This window comes from Physeter macrocephalus, chromosome 8 (genome assembly GCF_002837175.3).
Source record: "Physeter macrocephalus isolate SW-GA chromosome 8, ASM283717v5, whole genome shotgun sequence".
Classification (NCBI taxonomy): Eukaryota; Metazoa; Chordata; class Mammalia; order Artiodactyla; family Physeteridae; genus Physeter; species Physeter macrocephalus.
Window position 1 is genome coordinate 105,730,990 of NC_041221.1, and position 20,491 is coordinate 105,751,480.

The 20,491-nt window shown below is 41.2% G+C and overlaps 1 protein-coding gene and 1 long non-coding RNA gene across 3 annotated transcripts in view; both read right to left on the reverse strand.

Annotated features, from left to right (window-relative positions):
- The window catches only part of EFNA5 (ephrin A5), a 280,808-nt gene that overhangs the window by 78,490 nt on the left and 181,827 nt on the right, over positions 1–20,491 (reverse strand). The gene's annotated exons all lie outside the window — the stretch shown is intronic.
- Positions 18,914–20,491, reverse strand: part of LOC129392340 (uncharacterized) — a 121,658-nt gene continuing 120,080 nt past the window's right edge. Inside the window, exon 3 of the long non-coding RNA XR_008618097.1 lies at positions 18,914–18,938. This is a non-coding gene — a long non-coding RNA (uncharacterized lncRNA). The remainder of the gene's footprint in view (positions 18,939–20,491) is intronic.

Sequence of the window (20,491 nt, forward strand, 5' to 3'; positions counted from 1 at the left end):
TTATTAGAATAAAAGCAGAATGATTTGTAAAGGTTTGGAAAGTATCTGCTTTTTTATTTTGCTGATGCCATATTCATATTGATGAGACCAGGATTTTTATTTTAAAAAAAGACACTAAAAATGAATTTAAAAAATGGACCCAGCACCATGGAGCAAAGGATTATGGGCCCCATCCATTTGTGCTCTGTGTCTTCTATTATTGCCTGACTATTTCTGCTCGTAAGGGAACATGAACTATCCATGAGTGGAAAATGGATACAGCACAAATTGATTCAGTAACATCACGCAGACATGTATGAATAATGAGGTTCAGTTGCAGTCTGTCACACAGCAAGCGTATCAGTGTAACTGATTTATTGAAAACCTGACTGCGTAAATTCTCACTCTTAAGAGAAGGCATCAGCTGGGTTTTGTGGTTTTTTTTTTTTTACTGTTTTTGGTAAAAGAAACAAATTTGAGCAAACTCAGATTTTGTAATTTGAAACGTGGAAAAAGCTGAAACTGGCATAGAGCTGACCTAGTTCCTCTCTCTTCACCAATAAAAGGAGGAAGATGAGGAGGAGAAAATGATACTAACATTACCATAAACCTTGAAGGCTCATCAGAGATGCTAATCAATTTCAAATTTCCTGAGGAAAGCTGTGTGTTCGTATGGGTGTCTATAACTGTTAAGAGGAATATAGCTAAGTCATTAAAACAAGAAAAAATGAGCTTCTCATTAACCCCTCCTTTAGAAATATCCTAAGATATTCTGTGAGAAAAACAAAAGGGCACTCTGCATTCATTCCACATTCATCATGCAAATATGGTGGATGTAGGTGTCAAAATCAAAAAGGAACAGTAGCCCCTCGGGCCCAGCAGCCCACTATTTCTGAAACTTGCCCTGTTATTTCTTTGTGTTTTCTGAGTACAGAAATTTCAAATTCTGACCACCTGCCCATTTAAATGAAACAGGTAGGAATCAGACTACATGACACCCAAGATTTCTTCTACTTCCCAGGTTCTGGGAGACCTTGAAATTAAAATAAAAATAAAAAAAGTAAAGGATAGAACAAGGAAAGTTAAGATTTTCTGAAAAGAGAGATTGCGAATAAAAGCATGGGTTAAAATACTCATAATTACAACATGTAGTCCTATGCAACTTTCAGATAAAGCAAGAACAAAGTACACAGATGTAGAAATTGAGCTTGGCTAAGAGTAGAGAGAAAGCTATTAAATGGAATTCTTTAAGGGTACAAAGGTACCACTTAGTAAGTCACTGAGTTCAAGCACCAAATAGCATCTTTGTGAATCTAGTCGATACACCCCTAAAGAGAGGCCCTATGTGCTGGATAGTAAATACAGAGAAAAAGACCCTTTCTACAGGTTGGAATCTAGACGAGAGAGTATAGGGGAAAAGGTGAACCACCACTCAGCTAAACAGACCTGAAACAGCTTAAATAGATGCAGCATTGCTTCTACAGGTCAAAAGTGTTTAATTTTATACAAGGATAACAAAGGATCCTGTTATTGCCTCTATAAACAAGGCATTATAAAAAAAAGTGGGGAAAATTAAGCAAATCCAGCAATAACTTGATTAACCTATGTAGTCATGTTGGTTCATAAAAAAATCAATTATTTAATATAGGCATTAAGTAAAAAAATTTTTTTTAAAAAGCGTCTGTAATTTATTCACTGGCCCTGGGGATATCTTTGGAATCAAAGACAGCTTAACTGAGTTCTGAAGTTCTCACCAAGTACTTGTACACGTTTTCCAAGGGCCATGAAAGCAGCTGGGCACTTTCTGCTTCGGGCTACACATTAACTAAATTCCAATGTGCCCTGCACAGACCAACCTCTTGATCAATTATTTCCTGCAACTCTTCAGAATGTTCTTTCTGTATTAGGCCCTGGGATCTCTGGAGAGACCCTGAAAATGCCAGGACACACACATTCACACCCCAAAACTCGTGGTCCTAAAACGCATGCATCTTGAAACGTTGTCATCTTCACAGCAAAGAGTGAAGAGCCGAGAGAATTCACAAGAGGTCAGGAGGATAGGGTGTGGGGAGGAGGTTTGCAGCAAGAAAAAAACAGAAGCGGGAAGGGAGAGATGGGAAAAAAGAGAAACAGAGAGGAGCATCTTTTGTTTAAATCAACAGTTTCCAGATTGAATTCTTTATGTTGAGAAATCCAGCAAAAGAATGGGACAAATGCTATACTGAGAAACTGATATCACCATTTCAAACGGAAACTTTGCTCCACAATAAACACCCACAATGCGGAAAGCCCACGGTAGACGGCCCCAAGTCCAGGCTATGAGCTAGACCTAAAGGTTCAAGCACAGCTAGTGTATTCTTGAGTCCCAGAATTTAAGCCATTAGTTCAATGCAAACCATCCCCACTAATCTTTGTGATGATCAAAAACCGAGAAGAGAGATCAAAACGCCTGGCAGAGTATAAAGCTGTGTTCCGTCGTGAGGGACAGTCTCACTCACGCTCTCCAGACTGAAGCACTGCCCGGTAACTATTGTTAGTAAGCAACCTCGCAGCCTGGGCTCAACTAAGTTGGGTTCCCTCTTCTTCCTTTTACTCCCAAATCCCTTGTGTGGATGGTTGACGCCTTTTTTTTGTGCTAGGATTCAAAAGGTCCATGAACCTGAAGCTCATTCATGTGAGGAAAGAAACATGCCACCCAAAGATTTGTACTAGAGAAAACCCAGCTGGCCGTGAGGGAGGAGGCCTGGGTTCCAGTCCTCCTTCTGCCACCAACTCCAGTGACCTTGAGTCCGTCCTACACTCTCCAGGGCTCAGTGTCCTTATCTATGAAGAGAGAGCGCTGCAGTGAGATAGGGGAGGGGGCTCTAGTTCTACATTCTTTAATCCTAAGGTGGCACTCTTTTTTTTTTTTTTTTTTTTTTTTTTTTGCGGTACGTGGGCCTCTCACTGTTGTGGCCTCTCCCGTTGTGGAGCACAGTCTCCGGACGCGCAGGCTCAGTGGCCATGGCTCACGGGCCCAGCCGCTCCGCGGCATGTGGGATCCTCCCGGACCGGGGCACGAACCCGCGTCCCCTGCATCGGCAGGCAGACTCTCAACCACTGCGCCACCAGGGAAGCCCGGCACTCTTTTTATTGTGCTCCAAAATACAACCACAATCATTCACCAAAGATTTTGAGACTGGGCTTCCCTGGTGGCGCGGTGGTTGCGCGTCCGCCTGCCGATGCAGGGGAACCGGGTTCGCGCCCCGGTTTGGGAAGATCCCACGTGCCGCGGAGCGGCTGGGCCCGTGAGCCATGGCCGCTGAGCCTGCGCGTCCGGAGCCTGTGCTCCGCAACGGGAGAGGCCACAACAGAGGAAGGCCCGCATACCACAAAAAAAAAAAAAACAAAACAAAAACAAAGATTTTGAGACAGTTCAGTTTGGTTATTTCTCTAGTAAAATAAATACTGTATTACGAAACGAAAAAGCAGATTACAATATAAAAATAATCTTGATTATGTTAAAACACACACACACAAATATCTATCTTAAACCCTATATATAAAATCAACACTCTGAATGGTAGTATTATGAATAAAGTGTATTTTCATCAGTGCACTTAAAAAATATATATATATATTTCTAACTTTCTTCAATGATAATGTACTTCTTTTATTATCAGAAAAATAGTATTGGAATGAAAAAGTTAAGCTACTACGCCTAGCTGTTTTCAGGACTATCTTCCAAGATTTCCCCAACAAACATTTGTGACATACATACATGGTTGTGTGTGCCTGTGTATATAATTTATAAAGCACTGAGATTCAGTGAGAGAAAGTGTGACACTTAGTAAAAACAACTGACCCAACATTTTAGAAAACAATTAAAAATTAAAATCTGTTAGCGGGCTTAGAAGAATTCTGAAAATCAATAAAAAGATAAATTCAGTGTAAAACAAAATTAAAACTATTGCCTGAATTAATCTAGCTATAAGAATTTTCTTATAATCAAGTAAAATTTATGAAGATTGAGCTTTTCTATATTCTTTCATATGCTTCCATATCCTTTCCTTCCATAAAATCTATGCACATTGCTTCCCTGCAAGGATGACCTGAAGTCACTAATGTGGACGTCAAGGGCGGAAAGTCACACCTCCTCCACCACATCTAAGCCCTTGATTGTGAGAATGTCGCAGGCAGAATCAGCCACCTCATATTAGACCAGTTTACTCTGTATGACAGCAGCAAGGGAAGTGGTTGAAAGCATTCAGAAAGCAATTTTAAAGCTTAGGAGAGCTTTTAGGAAGTTGTAATACTCAATCTCTGAACCAGAAGCAATGAGTACAGAAAGGCGGCAAATAGTAACTTTATGAGATTTAAATTAACTTAGGCACACCCTGCCCTAACACCTAATCAAGGAGACTGGGCTGGCTTTAATTCAGCCTCAGGGACAGCACATCAGTGGTTTCTAGAGCCAAGAGGAAGTTTGGTCCATTCTGTTGTCCTCCAGGGCTAGGTGTCTCAGCCTATCCCTACCATCCTTCATCACCCCCTGTCAAAGCTCAGGTCCTGGGATGCTTTCTGATACAATGACAATATCCGAGCCGCCCCTACCCAGGATAGACTAGAGCAAGGCTGTGCTCTAGCAAAGGTGGGGAGCAAAACACGGAGGTGACACTGCTTCAAAATCTACTGTCTGTATGTCCTCGGGGGACAAGGGGAGAAATTCTGCACATCATCTTCCAGAGAAGCAAAGCATCACAGAGGATTCCGGGGCACAGACTTTTCCTTCCTGCCACAACTCTTTTCTCTCGGGATGGTGAACAGTTTCATTTCCTCCCTGAGCTTTCTATAATGAACTCTAATAACTCAGCCCTCTGCTGTCCTGACAGTTTAGTTAAACCCACAGAGCAAAATGTTACAAATAGAATCCCAGGCAAGAAGGGAGTTGCCCATAGGCTCAAATTAACTACCAGTTCCCAAGTAGCTAACCTTCACTTATCACACAGAAAGAACTCTGAAGCCAACCCAAACCCATGAGCAAAATTCATCATGCCGGGAAAGAGGAGGGGGGAAATCAACACCTCAAGTCCATGGCTACTGATTCCAACTCTCCCTTCCTGACTCTGGGTCCCGACAGAGACTCTGTTCACAGCCAACCCTCTGCCTGGAGAGGTAAATCTGTTTTTAAAGCAAAACTTCTTTTTTCTCTCTCTTTTTTGTCCTTGAGACCAGCACTGCGCTCACTGAGGAAGCAGGGCCTAAGGGTTTACACCTGTGACCCAAACTTTCCATTCTGTGTGAGGTGTTTTTTTTTTGTTAAAGAAAAACAATTCAAGGGAAGTTTCTGAACCACTGCTTTTCCTGAGGCCAATGGTTACCAACAGCGACAGAAAAGTTCTTTATTTTCAAATGTGACCCAAATTATGGCTTATCCCAGACTTCACCTTCACTTCTTTCCAAGTCCCTCCCAAGGCCATCTTATCTTGTGTACCTGGAGAGAGTGGACATCAACATGTAAGCCTCTAAAGATAATGGTTGAATGTTACCTAAGACCATTGGGTGACCACATGGTGGTCACCAATGTGACCCAATGTGGTTTCTTTCCGTTTCCTAGATCTTGTTCTGTCCCAGGTTATGCAGGACGCTAGAAGAAGTAATATGGTCAGGTGACTCCTAAAAAGGAGTCGTGTATGCTCTTACAGGGCAGAAGACTAAGGGTCTACTGCTTCACTCCAAGGACACCACATAAACACGTGGCTTTGCCTAATAAAGCATGAGCAAGTATGACAGCAAAACCATGGTGTTCATGAAGCATGGAAGTTAGTGTGTGAGAACTCGAGTCCAGCACAATTGAAAATCAAATAAAAAGGTCGCTAAATAATTACCAGATGTTTTATTCCCAAGCAGATCCATCAAAACAGCATAAGAAATGTAATGAACACTGATGATAATACTCTTCTCCCCATTTCTAGCTATTTCAGTCTGCTTGCAGAAATGATCCCTCATTTTAAATATATTGTGGAAAAGAACGGGGGTGGGGTAGGGCATTCCCAAAGATACACACAATTTAAGCAAGAAGGGGCCTGAGATCCGCACTGAAAACCAAGAAAAAGGGGAATGAAGCCGGTTCCATGACTACTGGTGCCATGCGGTCTACACCACCCTGCCTGCCCCAGCACACCCAGCAAGTAAGACCCATGGTCCCATTATCATCTCCAGCTCACATGAGAACATCTGGGGCACTAGGAGGCTGACTCACTCACGTCAAGTCACCCAGCTTCTAACTGCGGGACTAGGATTTGATCCCAGGTATTTCTGACGCCCAAGCATGTTTCATGCCGCCATGATTCCAAAGATGATGCCCGAGTTATTCAGAGATGCATCCCTTTGCTGAAACAGTCACTGCTAGTGCTTTGCTATGATACCAAAGTTCCACGGTGGATTTACAGACAGTGGACAGCTCATAAATCATGTTAAGCCACAGTCTATGTCAAAGGTGCAGGTATTAAATGCTGAGTCACTGCTATGCTTTGCAGAGATAATACTTTATCCTGCCTGTCCACATATTCTAGCCAGTCAGCTAGGCTTGGAGAAAGACAGCTCAAGTGGAGCTAGGTGCCAGAGCTGAAACGATAGAAATGATTTCTCTGTCCCAAATTCCCTCGCCTACTCCCACAGCTCGGCAAGCCTCAGTGTCTGCCTGTTTTAATGATTCATACACAAGAGAACACAGCTAATGTCACTGGGCCAAATCTGGGTGAATGGAATGCTACCCTCCCCAGCTGTGTTGCATGAGGAATATTCTTGCGAAATCAGCTTAGAGAACTTGCTGTGACACTCGCTTCTCCTGCTTTCTGTCACAATCAATGAAGTCAGATCTCCTGTTGATACACCACTCACTTAGTGTCAACTAGAGGAGGAAAGGCGAGCTCATGCTAGCTATAATGTACATTAGCAGGGTGAGTTCCATAAGGAAGATGCACAGAGCCTTCAACATCTGGGGTGGGCCATCAGAGGAGGACACAGAGGTGTTGGCATCCGAGCCCAGTGTTACAGACAGTGTGACAGCCAGAGTCCTGGGGAAACCAGAGAGAGACTCTCCTAGGCTGAGAGAAATGTCTAAGAAGAAACTACCACCCAAGTTAATTGCAAAGAGTGTCTGTTTGTCTAAAGTATTTCTTTTATTCTTCCACAGCCAGAATCTCTAGCCGTGTGTTCCCCTTTGAAGGAAGCTTAGTCTCAATGAGGAAAACCAATCTTTAGAAGACTATTAAGGGGTTACACAGTAATTCACATTTAAATAGGTAATTACTGAACAAAATCGAAACATAAATCTAAAGGAATGATTATAACGGTGGAATCTGAGACAACATGACAAATGAGGGGCCCATTTAGCATCTCTCAAATCTCATCACTTAAGGCAGCATTTCGAAGTGAGTGATCTAGACCCCTAGCAGTATTATGAGACCCACAGGTGATATGCAGATACAGCATTAACAAACAATAAACCACATGATGAGAAAATTAGTCCTTTATGAACCCTCTTTCAAACAGTCAAGGAGCAAATCTCAGTATGTTGCTAATAGGTCTAATACCTCCCTAACACCAGCTAATCTCTACTTTTAACAGTAGGTTTCAGGAACAGAGCCTTGCTTGCTTACTTGTGGCAAGTAATTATTCATGGCAAAGGCATATTTAGGAGAAGGATATAAAGTTTCCAGGAAAAAAATATTAGGTAAAAAATATTAGGGTCTAGTTTTAAAAATATGTTAATTCTGGCATAGGTGACACATGCACATAGCAAAACTTTGAAAGTGGCACATAGATGATCAAACTTTGAGAAACCCTGTCTCATAGCCTGTCCATAAGGCAGGTTTACCTTTTGACTTTACTGACCCAGAAGTAAAATCGAAGAGCGAGAGTCAGCAGGGAAAGCCAGCTCTGGGAACTAAGGGCAGCAGACCTAGAGGCAGGGTACAGAAATGCAAACACTCTGACTTTCCCATGAAAGCGATCCATGACCCACGTCCAAGGTCTTTTCCTTTGCACAGCAGATCACAAATAATCAGAAAAAGTAACAAAACTACATATGCATACATGCTGACATCAAAACCAGGCTTCGGGTTTTTTACAGTCAATTCAGAATCATATTATAGTTACAGGAACGACGACTTTAAATCCCAATTTTCAAATGCAACACAGCATTTTGTTCTCTTTTCATGACCTATTTATGCTTCATTTGATGCTCAACACGACTGGCATCCTTGTAGAACTGATAACGCACAAAGCCACAGAACTTTCCTTTTTAAGAGCAGAGTTATGTAAAATGTGCTTTAAAACGTGCAAAGAAATGCGAAATCACAATATTTTTTGAAGGGAAGAAATCCTGGCTGTCCTTTGTTTTGTCAGAAAGAAAGTTTATCACCCAATAAAAAAGAAATTATACTTACAGCTTTAAAATGGGCAAGACTCACATTGTCAAAATGCACATATTTTGTTGAAAATAGTCTCCCTTAGGCAGGAAAAACAAAATTGCTTTTAATGACAGAACTTTTTAGATTGCAGTTGGAAGGGAAGGGTGTTTATGAGAAATAAAGCTAATGAGTCACAGAGCAAAATAAAATGAATGGAGTAGTTCCTCACTTGTCAGTACAAAACTTGATAAGAAACCAAGCTCTGCCAGCAGGAATCATTAAATGTCCATTCTGTACTGACCCAGTGCCAGGTGACCTTCCTTAGAAGATGCTTTTGAAATCTTCCAGGTCTAAACAACCACACCCTTAGAAATTAAGGAATGTGCCCCAGGGTTTGTGGGTGTTAAAACCTCACCATTTTTGATATTCCACCAGCTTTAACAGCTCTTTTGGTTGAAATACACATTAAAAATGTATGAAACTAAGCTCATTAATTACTACTTTATATTTCAACATGAATCCGTAGCCTGCATTAGATATAGAAACACCCATTTGAAAAGTAAAAAAAAAAAAAAAAAAAAAAAAAAAAAAATTAGGTCATACAGGTTATTTGGCATCCTGTATCAAGGAAATACAGCTGCTTAACTAAATGACATTTTAAAAAAAGGAACAAGCCTGCAATGTTGTCAAACCAGTTTGTGTGTTGATAAGAATACAGAATTTAATTACTCATGGGTGACTGAGGAAGATCTGACTTCTAGCACATGTGGTGAAATTTTAAACCACATTCTGCCCCAGTCATCAAGGAGTGCTCAGTAGGACCGACTATGTCATTTGCAGGGCCCAGTGCAAAATGAAAATGTGAGACCCCTTGTTCAAACATTACTAAGAACTGCAAGCAGCAACATAACATTATGTTATCAAGCGTCAGGCCCTGTGTGAATGAATGCCCAGGTCGAACATCCATGGAGCCTGTTATACCTCTTTCCAGCCCTTAAGAAAGCTCTTTCCAAACCAGTGCCATAGAGATGCCCATCCTACGTTCAAATGAACGTCTTGGTCCAGATTATTTGGGACATTTGAGAATCTATGCCCCAAACAATATTCCACTTAACAGATTCAAAGATTGATAAACTTCGGTATTTCCTTTCGCTCTCTCTATTTTTTTTTTGCAAGCCTGAATAAAGATGTCTCAAAATATTTCAGTTTCCTGTTGCAGAGCTAAGCCAAGCAGCCGCTTGGTTGTGAACAACAGGCAGTTCAGTGTATTGTTAAGGAAGAAGTTCACAATCATCTGAAAGTTAAGGCCTGGAGCCCACCACCGTCTGGCTGACCTTGCCACAGTGGCGTCTTTCTTTTCTTGTTAATGTGCCTTTCAACATTCAAACAGGATGTCAGCTATGAATGAAAGTTTCTGCCCTTTTCCTGCTATAAACCCCAGAGCCATTTCCACGCCTCACAGGAATCCCTGTTAACTTTCCAGCGATCTTCTGTACATTGTGGTTAACCTCAAAATGAAACAGACATATAGTACCTTAAAAGTAAACAAACACACACACCAGAAAGAGCAGTCATCCCACAAATTCTGCCCTAAATTCCAGCATCTTTTCTCTTTTCTCCATTTGGAAGCTTCAGATGATCCTCTTTGAGTTTAACAACTCTTTCTGGCAATAAAATGTGAAGAGGTGATGATTTCCTCCAAATTAGGAGGACATTAACAATTAAGTGTTAATGCAAAGACCGTTAACAGTAATGCAATTATAACTGTATTCCACAAAGGGCAATAGGAAATAATTACTCTGATTCTCAAGTGATAGTTCTAGGAGAATGAGATTCTCAGTCTAAAATTCATTAGAGGGGCTCTAAAATTCAGACACACACCTACAGCTGGAGGAGCCTCTCCTCCCCTGAAAGGATGACCCCGTCGGTGCCAGCACAGGCACTCTATGGCCGTCCGCTTTTGCTCCTGAAAAATGGCTGCAGTGGGGGTCCTGGGACCACTAACTTGCTGTTCCTGGAGCTGCCATCCAGTCCTGAACAAGGCTTATCTGAATAGCCAGAGATGCCATTTTAAGCCTCCAAGCTGGACCAGAAGCAAATGACACCCAATCATCACTGTATGGCTTCTAAGGATGATGAAGCATATCCCAGGAAATGACTAATCTCCAATTACCATATGCATGTCAGCACTGAGACTTGACCAGAGAGAGTGGTATAATAGCAGATCAACCATTAATGCCTGTCTCTGTCTTACTTGATTAAAATTGGAGGACTAAACAGAGAAGCTGATAGAATCAGTCAATTGCTAATGCTTTTTCCTAAGGATGCATAGATGGAAGTTTAAAATGTGCTTCTAAATTCCATGACAACCCTCGATGTTAGCAGTCCTTCAATAATCCATAAATCCTTCTCCCCTTTCATTCAAAGCTTAACTGTACTAATAATGAATAAAATGAACATGTTGAAATTTCATTTCTCTATTCCCTGCTCTCTGATAGACATGGCCACAAGAATGATTAAATGAAATCAGGAGAAAGCTGTCTCTTTTATTTGGTCTCTTTTCTTCTACACAAGCTCATCTGTTATATTCTGATGATTTCTTTCTCCGCGATCCTGCTCAGAGCTATCGTGATCTATTCTAACACCACAGGCTACCACAGGGCCTACTGTCACACATGTGGATTAGCGTCATCACCTCCTAGCTAGTCTCCCTTATTCCTTTCCATTCTCTCTTCCCAATTCATCAGGCCGTCCCAGGTGAAGAACCCAGAAGACTCCCTATTCTGTAAGAGCAAGTCGAATCCGTGCTTGGTCCTTCATCACATCCTCCATGCTTTGGCACCATGGAACCTCTCCTATCTCAATTCTCAAGACTCCTCTGTCAACCTGGCCTTCTCACGTGCCCTGTGAGCTCCCACCTTAGGTCTCTGCTGATTCTCCCTTTGCCTCTAATTCCCTCAATTCCTGCCCTGGACTTTTTTCAGTGGTTGAGCTCCTCTATAAAGCTTTCACCACCTTCATAGCCCACAAAGAACTCTTCCCTTTCTGAAATCCAACAGGACTGAGAACATTATTACACAGGAAGTGTATATTTATAGAGATGATCTTTTCTAAATTGGGGCATGATCCCAATTGCATTTTATATTCTTTGGCATTGATAAGGACCATGTCACCATCTTCTCTTTAACCTTTATTTTGGGGTACATGGTCTACAAATTCATGCTAGTCAGGTGAGGATAGAAATATCAGTCCTCCAACTGAATAATGCAGCTTGGTTGACTGATAATGAACTACTTCAGCTAACAGGTTTGTCCATTTGCAAATTATGGAGAAGGCAAGGCCATGTTGCTTAATGATGCCAGACCATGAATTGTGGCGATAAAAGCAAGTCCCCCTAAAACCAAGGTCCTTTGCTGAGTTTATGAATAACTTCTCTACCCAAAACTTTATTCCCTTTCTTGCCCTACCCCTAGTCCTCTCAGGATTGAGGGAAATCAAAGAAAAGGGGCGACTGAAACCAAGCAGGACCCTGCAGGTCCCTCCCAGGTGCAAGCCCCTCAGTGCCCCCTGCTTCTTGTTTGGCCTTCCCTGAATTCCAAAGAGCAGACTCAAGCAGTTAATGATTAGGACAATAGAACCACAGGACTCTTAGCTCCTCCTGAAGGGATATAAATAACAATCCCATGTATATCTTTGAGCTGTTCTGCAGGAACTAAGACCCCCACCCAGGTGAGGATGGTGACTACATGCTGAGCCCAAGCACACAGACCTCAGACTGGTTAGAACCAGAGGGTTGAGAATTAAGATTCCCGAAACATCACCATGTTACCTCACCACCAACCAATCAGGAAAATGTTCAGGAGCTGATCACGCACGCACCCTGCCACCCTCACCCCTAATGCTGCCTTAAAAAATTCTTGCCTGAAAGCCATTGGGGAGTTCGGGTTTTTAAGCCTTGGCTGCCTGTTCTTGTTGCCTGGTGCCCTGCAGTAAATGCTGTACTTTCCGTGACCACAACCCTGTGTCGTTGAGTAGCTTTGCTGCCAAGTAACAGTGATTCATGACAGTATGCCTTCTACCAAAAGATGCCAAAAGGAATGTATTTGGTTATCAGTTCAGGTGTAAAGGGTAACCAAGGAAAACAGAATTTAAAAATAAAAAAATTCAGTATTTCCCTTCACAGCTTGGCATTATATTTATAAGGAATAATAAAGTCATTAATATTACATGTATAGTAGTTCTTATACATAGCTGAAGATTCCTCTATTATTTCTTTCAACATTTAGTAAGTGACTACTGTGTCAGAATATTTTAGAAATAACTGCTCTAAGATATCCTTGCAGAAAGTCAGAATAAATAGCCGTAAGTCTGAACTGATATACCAAATTCTGGAAATTGTAGAAAAAGCTAGAGCTCTTCAGAGAAAACACATACACACATGCACAAAAGCACATACACAAAATACAACAGATAACTGAATAATTTATTACTACAGAAAAAAACGACAATGTAGATGTTGAGGGAATAAAAACAACTCCAATCTTTACAGTGCTTGAGGCTGGTTTCACCTACCGTAATTGGACATCTTGCAGATCTCTGAACTAGTCAAACCAGTCCTTCCAAACACTTGTTTTATCACTTTTTGCACAACAGAGTCATTTAAGGGTCTATGCTTGCAATGAGTTGAGACCAGGTTTCTTTCAGCTATGACAGATAATGATGTTAGCCACACTAGTAACGATAAAAATTGTAACATTTTCTCAGACCCTAAAGACGAACCCGAGATTTTTGACATTTTGCCTTCCTCTGTTGCTCATTAGCAACCGTCACTCCACGGCTTTCATATTAAAAGCACGGGCACTTGAAGACTTGTTAGTAAACGTTGCTCAAAGAACGTTAGCAAGAGGCATGCATCAGGTGACAAGATAGTGCAACCCAGGACAGGGGGACTGGTCAGACTGTGCAACAGGATCCCAGGGACCTGTCTCAATCAAGTTAATTAGAGACATCTGCAGCACAGACATCAAGCCAGGCTAGCCCTGGCAGCTTACTTGCACCAAAAAGGTACAACTCATGTGGGAGGTAAGAGGGCTAGAATGACAAACAGATAGCAATCAGTAATGTGAGCTGCTCTGTCATCTGAGCATACTCTCCACTGAAATAAAGCTGGTAGGACCAAGGGATGCAAATGTCCAGTTGATCAAAAGGCTAAAGGATATTTGAATAAACCTTTGATATTCTTAGCTCTTGACAGGAATCTCACCACTAGAAATGGAGTCTACCCCCAGCACCTGCTTGAACTCTTCATTCACCTATGTATCACCTGCCTCCCCGGGGTTGCTCCAACTCATTCCAGGGACCCTGCCCACTGTTTTTCTGCAAACAACTCTGCCCTCTTCCAAGATGTTGTTTCGGATGGAGATCTAGCTCAGAGATACGCTGTGTCTGAAGCTGTAGCCTTTGTATAGCTGACACTTTGAAACTTTGCCTCTGGAACTTACACTCCACACAGCTCCTCTCTTGGCTCAAGGAAGCCACATATCATTCCCAAACGCTGCATTCCAGGCCTGATGTTTAGCAGTCTGGCTCTACCGAAGTTTGCAGAGTTTGAGTCTTTAAAGTATTTATTTTATTCAACTCTTTGTTCTTATTATTCTTAAATTCCCCAAAATGATAGCAGCCAGCTTCTCAAGGATTCCACTGGATTTCACTGACTATGCTTTGCATACATACACTGAGAAGAACTAGATGTCTTCACCAACGACAAACAAGCTGTTTTCTCTAGGTTCTTACTAGGGATGATGTCTTGTGTTAATGTTAACTACAGCTCACTGGAGAGGCTGATAGAACTGTGCCCCAAGTCAAGAACTGTGGCTATGATAGACCCAATTCCCAAAGCTCAATGAATCTGAAAATACAATTAGCTTAGCCATCTATAATTTGATGTGGGATGGATATCATACCACGACATATTCTTCCAGCCCCAGAACATGTTTTGATTCAGTGTTCTAATTTATTATTGTATTTTCATTTGACTTTAACATCCACATGCACCACTATCATGGTGCATGATAAATCTCCATAAAATCTCCATAAAATCTCCATAAATCTCCATAAAAGTCAGATTGTAAACTGGTAGCCTATGAACCAATTTCCACTCCATATGTGTACGTTTTGGCCAATCCAGGGTTTCAGACTAATCTGAACCAATCTTTAGGAATCCAGAGATTTCACATAAAGTACAGATTTCGGCCTTCTAGTGAAAAATTGGAAGATCTGGCATCATTGGTTCCATATTCTTCTTTCACAGAAATACTCTGCTAGAATGGGTGAGCAGCCATCCCTTACAGTAGGGTCCTTACTCACCAAGTTTGTACATCAGGCCTGATTTTCTCACTGAGTTATCTGTCTGGCTGCAGTAGCCATGAAGGTTTGCATTTCCTGCTAAAGAACCTCTGTCTTTGTCACTTCTCTGAGTCTGCCATGTAATCAATAATATTTTACAGATTGTCTTCTACTTTAAGAAATAGTCATCAGCACAGAACAGCCAGAATAGAGTTTTCAAGGATTTCAGACAGTCTGAATTCCAATTTTGAATGTAAAAATTTCCCAGAGGATCAGAAACCCCTGTTGAGTTTTCCTCCAAGCATGACTAATACAGTACCGGGAGGTGTTATCATGCAACGATGCATCTTTGAGATGGCGATGAGGAATAGCTCAATTGCAATCCTCTACCTAAAGCGTCCTGGGATGGCTTTAACATGCTGGAGAGCAAATCTCTAGGTCAACAACTCTGTTAGGAGATGCCAGGCCTGATGGTGTCAGATACTGACTCATGTAGGGAATACCATTTCGATTTTGTTATACCTGTTTGGGAATGAAAATTACTGATACCAGGCCACCATGTTTCAGCCAAGAGCCACTCATTCTAAAGACAGAGGGAAAACCATCAACTGTTCCAGAATGATGCTGGCTGAATTGCCAGTGGGAGGGAGCAAGGAGAAACCATGAAGATCAAAGACAATGTAGATGGCCTGTGTGACTATTCAAGGCCATTCTAAGTGAAAGGACAAACTGTGGTAACTCATAACTGTCCAGGCTCCAACCATTCAAAAGCTATTACATTTCCACCCAAACCACTGTCTATTAGAAGAATTCTGCCCCACTGTTAAGATAGTGATCGTACAATTTGAGGTTACTTCCTGCTTCTACGCTATGACTGCACCTTATTAAATAAACTTTGGGGCTAAGATGTTTACTTGACTGGGAAATGACTACTAACGAGCTGTTAAAGGACATATCCTCGAGTTACTACCAGTGGCGTTTGTAACGCGTCCCCTGTTGAACAAAGGTGTCACAATGGCACAGTGAATAAACAATCTTTTTTTTTTTCTCCCTGTAAGTTATACAGTATTAAATGTTAATAATTAATTTGCCTTTGTGAATGAACACACACTATCTTTCCAAACGGGTACTGGTGCAACCTCACCCCACTCTTGTGATATGGCTCATCATTTCACACACTTCACACCTACCCAGCTATCAGTATCAAGTAGCTGAGCTACTGACCTCAAGTAGCTGAGTGTGAAATGGCAGATGGTTTGTGGTGCTCAGTGATGCCCTATGAAAATTCAGCAGACCTAACTACAAGGGTTTTCATGAAGGATGGTGGTTTAGGCAAACTTCCCAAGGAACTCAAGAAAACAAAATGCTACTCCTGCCTATGTCAAAGGATTCAGTGAGGCTCCTGGAAGAAAAACGTCAAGAGATTTTAAGGCCTTCAGTAGTACGATATTGCCAAAGTGCTCCAGAAGTTATTTTAACCTGCTGCATTGCTAAAAGGGGAGCAGAGCCTGAAAAGCCAGTGTAATTTTGAGGGATGCTCAAGGATTCTGTCAACAGCACTGTAACCTTGCACAGGGCTCACACATTAGAAGATAAACTGTTCTAGGCTATCCCCAACCTTGGTACATATTCCTCATGAGAACATCCCATATTTGTACCACCCCGAAATGAGAAAGTGGATTGTTCTACCTAAGATTACATTACTTCAGTGTCTCAAAATACCCAGGCTGAACTGTTTCTGGAGCAATGGGATGTTGTTAATATCAACACTTCCCAGATCCTTTTCAAATGTCTAATGTCGAAATATTTTACAGGAGTGAATTTCAAACTGTGTTCATGTTTTTCACAGCATGGCACCTGCTTGAAATGGTATAGTTTGAAAATCAATAAAACATGAGATGGAAGATACCAGGGTGGCTTGAGAGTTTTTAAGGAACTACGCTCTTGAGAGCAAAACAGAGTACATAAGACTTAGAACGGAAATATGTAAACCTTTACAAGTCTATATTTTCATGACTCCCTCATGAAGCAGGGATCCGGTGCTGTTTTACTGATAAACAAAGCCATCAACTGACTTGTTTGGAGTTTCAAAACAGACCCTTCTATTCCTGCTGTTTCTCCCCTCTGGTTTAATTAACTATAAAATAAATGGAAATGACCAGTTCAATGAGAATATCTGAGTATAATTTGGGGAGGAATACTTCATTACCTTTCCACCAACTCCAATTCCTAGAATTTTATGTGTCAAGATTTTTTGAGTTTAACTCCTTAAAGAAATACTTTATTCTTAGTCCATTTAGCTGCCTTTAAAATGTGTACTTTCATACACACACACACACACACACACACACACAGAGTAACATTCAAACCATGCTGTTATCATATACAACAAAGCATATTCGTTTCATGTTTATTATAATATCCTGACTCCTTCATGAAATAATTTGATGGGGTTCACAAATAAGAATCAGACCTAATGAAACCATTTAGATCTTAGCTTAAAAACAACAACAACAAAAAGTCAAATATAAAGAGAATGGGAAATTGATTTTAATGAAAAACAACTTCGTCATACACCTGCTGATTGAGTACATATTTAGTAAGCATGTACTGCTATGTGCAAGTGCTGCTAGTAAGCATGAGGCAGTGAACAGGAGATGCTGTGTGGCAAGCTAACACAAGACTTAGCTGAGCTATCTGGTGGCCAAAACAAAAAAGGGAACAATGCATCACACAGTTTCAAAGGGGGAAGTTACTGGCTTATCAAGAGGGGAAAATATTTTCTTGGTAAGAATCTGAGGAGATATTTAATGGATAGGTCAATGCATCTGAAGTAGATACTAAACAGAACAGTAAGAGAACTAAAATAGTTATCTGTACACTGTACCTATCTTAGGGCTCTCTCTTTCTCCTAAAACAGGTTAAATAATTTGTAACTTTTTGAACTAAGAAATCAATAGAGTAACATGTGGGGAAACCCTTACCTTTCTTGCCTGTTTACAGATGCAAATCTAGACCTAAAATTGCATATGCTACTTATGAAGAAACAGAAAAGACATGTTGGAAAAGGACTTTCTTTATGTGAAGTATTACTATTCTAGGAAAAAGTTGTCTCTATTGTATTTGTAATTGTAAAAGAATCTCTGGCAATTACATTCCTTTGTTTTTCAGGTGTCTTTTGGTGATACATGTTATAAATCCTTTTTATTTCTCTATATGATGCTACTTTCTTTTGGGTGGACCTGATAGTAATAACCAAGCCACCAGGTGAAAGGTTCTCAAGGTTTTCTATTGGGTTCTCTTGACTAACTTCCAGCTGTACTGTTTCCTTTTTACAGGGTGGTTCTTATGTGACTAATCTAGGCCCCAATATATGAATTTTTTTTTAAGTTAGGTAAGAGTAAATGTCTCCAGACCTTTAATTTTACAGCGCTTTATTTGCTAAATTATGCAAATCAATACCCCCTAAATCAAATATATACCTGCCCTAAAGAGAGTTCCCCTTAGTTTTGAAACTCACTTTAACAAGCTATCAATCAGAGGCTGATATTTAGAGGTAGCATAACTGATTGGCAGCAGTGGGATTTCTGGCCATGTTTAGGGATAACCACTGCGATATAGGAGGGGCAGGTTTTCAAGCCCTAGGAAGGAAAAAGCCTCAAAACAAAACCCCCTGGGCTTCCCTGGTGGCGCAGTGGTTGAGAATCTGCCTGCTAATGCAGGGGACACGGGTTTGAGCCCTGGTCTGGGAGGATCCCACATGCCGCGGAGCAACTGGGCCCGTGGGCCACAACTACTGAGCCTGCGCGTCTGGAGCCTGGGCTCCGCTACAGGAGAGGCCGCGATAGTGAGAGGCCCGCGCACCGCGATGAAGAGGGGCCCCCGCTTGCCACAACTGGAGAAAGCCCTCGCACAGAAACGAAGACCCAACACAGCAAAAATAAATTAATTAATTAATAAACTCCTACCCCCAACATCTTAAAGAAAAACAAAACAAAACCCCTAATAGATATATAACGCCACGACAGAAATACTACTAATTATGTCATACCTAATAATCCACCTGTGCCTTATCCCGCAGATGTTTGTTTACACCCTGTTGCCAAAGAAAGTGTCTCCCTTCTCTTCCTCATCCACCAATTAATACGCACCTCAAGCACCGTGGCCAGACATCTATGTAGAAAGAAGAGACAGGCAGGGGATCCACAGCAGAGAGACCTAGGTGAGTTAATACTCTCAGCATTATCCAGGAATATTTAGTTGCTTGCTCAAATGCATCATTAACAAAGGGCCTATTTCCCAAAGGTTTGCACTGTGTAATTAGCAGCAACAAACACTGCCCCTGCTCAGGTCAACCTATGGGATTAGTTACAAAGGTTTTGTAAATTTCAGAAGCGATCTACACAGATGTCTAAGAAAAAACACACAAACACACAGAACAGCATAATGGATGCAGCCACAGCCACTAAGTAGTTCAGGATTTGTGAGACTCAGACAACCAATACATTTTATGGGGGAAGTCATAAAAGTCGGACGGGAAAAAATATATAGCATGAAAGTTGCAAACTTCTAGACAGCATGTAAAAAATGCTGAAAAGTGGCAGGGGCAAAGGAATAAACATACCAACTGGAGCTCATCAGTCTCCATAAATAAGACAGGGTCACCTGAGTTTACTTCTGGAATCAATAGACATCCCTTAGTAGTTAATTATTTTTGTGAAAGGATTGAATTATTTTCATACTCCCATTTACTGTTGTCATTAGAACATTTTCTAAAATGAAACCTTCATTTTATTTATGGAAGTTGTTATACTTCTCTCACGCTGCTCCAAAAACATACAATTAATCAATGCTAACCTTTCGATCAGGAAGGTATACTATACTAAAAGAGATGCGAATACATTTTGACAATTCGTATCAATTAAAAGGCCTCAAATTAACTCATCACACTGTACACTTTAAATATCTTACAATTTTATTTGTCAGTTATACCTCAATAAAGCTGGAAAAAAGGCCTCGAATTAAAAAAGTAATTTTAGGACTTCCCTGGTGGCACGGTGGTTAAGAATCTGCCTGCCAATGCAGGGGACACGGGTTCAATTCCTGGTCCAAGAAGATCCCACATGCCGCGGAGTGGCTAAGCCCGTGCGCCACAGCTACTGAGCCCGTGAGCCACAACTACTGAAGCCCCTGCGCTGCAACTACTGCGCCCACATGCTGCAGCTACTGAAGCCCGTGCTCCACAACAAGAGAAGCCACTGCAATGAGAAGCCCGCGCACCGCAATGAAGAGTAGCCCCCACTCGCCGTAACTAGAGAAAGCCCGTGCACAGCAACAAAGACCCAACAGAGCCAAAAAATAAAATTAAATTAAAAAGTAATTTTAATTTAGATTAAAAAAATACTTTGTTAGTGATGGGATCCGGAATAACGTGAATAAAAGTTAAGGCTGATCTCATGTGAACAATGAATTACTCTAGTTTGTAGAGATTTATTCATGTTTAGTAAATAGCACTGCTCATTTTTTATGATGGTTATTAGTGTTTAAACAGGTTGGCAACTTTCAATTCAGAAGTCAAAACTATTGTCTTGGTTGCCAACAAAAATAATTAATAAAACACCTCTAACCCCAGGGTAAATATGTAAGCAAGTGCATGGTAATGTATAATAAAAATAGCACTTCCTTCTACATCTGGGGCTAATTAAAATCTGATTGGAGTAATAATTGAGCAGTGCCCAGGCTACCCTTGATTTTTCTTGTCCGGTTTCAAT